Source organism: Crinia signifera, chromosome 2 (genome assembly GCF_055691185.1).
Source record: "Crinia signifera chromosome 2, ASM5569118v1, whole genome shotgun sequence".
NCBI lineage: Eukaryota > Metazoa > Chordata > Amphibia > Anura > Myobatrachidae > Crinia > Crinia signifera.
In genome coordinates, this window is record NC_139218.1 from 80,482,288 (window position 1) to 80,484,292 (window position 2,005).

Sequence of the window (2,005 nt, forward strand, 5' to 3'; positions counted from 1 at the left end):
ATGGACGTGAAGCAAAAGGAAAAAAAAACAAAAGTAAGTTCATATCTACTCCTGCCAGGTTCTCATCTACCTCTGACCCTCTATACTTGCCAAGCCCCCTTTCCTACAAAAAGTGTACCCTCTTTGCTTGTGTGTTGATGCAACAAACTTACCCGATTCAGCTCCCTTGATAGCCCTATGCCAGCCTCCTCATTTTCTTCTCTTCCCAGGCTGGACCCAGGCTGGACCCTTGCACGCTTCTGTGCCGACGTCTTCTCCTGTTCCCTCTGGATTTGTCGTGATGGACGTGAAGCAAAAGGAAAAAAAAACAAAAGTAAGTTCATATCTACTCCTGCCAGGTTCTCATCTACCTCTGACCCTCTATACTTGCCAAGCCACCTTTCCTACAAAAAGTGTACCCTCTTTGCTTGTGTGTTGATGCAACAAACTTACCCGATTCAGCTCCCTTGATAGCCCTATGCCAGCCTCCTTATTGTCTTCTCTTCCCAGGCTGGACCCTTGCACGCTTCTGTGCCAACGTCTTCTCCTGTTCCCTCTGGATGGTCTTGGCTTGAAGGATGCAACCCCCCCAAACAAAATCTAAGTTATTTATGGGCACTATAGTATCTTGTTTAAAAATTTGTCCCTGTTACCATCTCTTTTTACCTTTCCCTAACTCCCCCTTTCCTACAAAAAGTGTACCCTCTTTGCTTGTGTGTTGATGCAACAAACTTACCCGATTCAGCTCCCTTGATAGCCCTATGCCAGCCTCCTCATTTTCTTCTCTTCCCAGGCTGGACCCAGGCTGGACCCTTGCACGCTTCTGTGCCGACGTCTTCTCCTGTTCCCTCTGGATTTGTCGTGATGGACGTGAAGCAAAAGGAAAAAAAAACAAAAGTAAGTTCATATCTACTCCTGCCAGGTTCTCTTCTACCTCTGACCCTCTATACTTGCCAAGCCCCCTTTCCTACAAAAAGTGTACCCTTTTTGCTTGTGTGTTGATGCAACAAACTTACCCGATTCAGCTCCCTTGATAGCCCGATGCCAGCCTCCTTATTGTCTTCTCTTCCCAGGCTGGACCCTTGCACGCTTCTGTGCCGACGTCTTCTCCTGTTCCCTCTGGTTTTGTCGTGATGGACGTGAAGCAAAAGGAAAAAAAAACAAAAGTAAGTTCATATCTACTCCTGCCAGGTTCTCTGACGAATCTCTAACCCTGCGAAGAAAGCATGAGGCAACTTACCCTCTGCCGCAGCACTGGAAAGCCTTATGACAGCCCGTCGTCTCTTTGCAGACTGGACCCCTTGGTGCTTGACGAATCTTCAGTGTGGCAGAGGTGCAGAGCCTTCTTGGACGTTATATCTGAAAGAAAGTGTGAGTTATTGACTAAAGTTTTCAACCCTCTGCTATCTGTCCCTTACCCTACATCACTCTAACCCTGCGAAGAAAGCATGAGGCAACTTACCCTCTGCCGCAGCACTGGAAAGCCTTATGACAGCCCGTCGTCTCTTTGCAGACTGGACCCCTTGGTGCTTGACGAATCTTCAGTGTGGCAGAGGTGCAGAGCCTTCTTGGACGTTATATCTGAAAGAAAGTGTGAGTTATTGACTAAAGTTTTCAACCCTCTGCTATCTGTCCCTTACCCTACATCACTCTAACCCTGCGAAGAAAGCATGAGGCAACTTACCCTCTGCCGCAGCACTGGAAAGCCTTATGACAGCCCGTCGTCTCTTTGCAGACTGGACCCCTTGGTGCTTGACGAATCTTCAGTGTGGCAGAGGTGCAGAGCCTTCTTGGACGTTATTTCTGAAAGAAAGTGTGAGTTAAATAAATCAATTCTCTATTATAGAATTAACATAACTGGTCTTTGCCATGTCACCCATCTGAATGGATTTTCCAGTCATGCTCACTGACAACACCTGTGTCCAAAAAATCCATCAATCAAAAGCAAGGCCTAATCCAGACCAATCAGCATGAGCGACTGGTGAGTGGGGATGACTGAGGAATAAGACAGGCGTCGCCATGGATG

The 2,005-nt window shown here is 47.3% G+C and overlaps 1 long non-coding RNA gene across 1 annotated transcript; it reads right to left on the bottom strand.

Annotated features, from left to right (window-relative positions):
- Positions 1-1,225: 1,225 nt before the first annotated feature.
- Positions 1,226-1,746, bottom strand: LOC146058774 (uncharacterized). Its single transcript, XR_014469949.1, has 3 exons — positions 1,664-1,746; positions 1,442-1,560; positions 1,226-1,338 (listed from the first exon to the last, which is right to left on the bottom strand). It is a non-coding gene; the product is annotated as an uncharacterized LOC146058774 (long non-coding RNA).
- Positions 1,747-2,005: the final 259 nt, after the last annotated feature.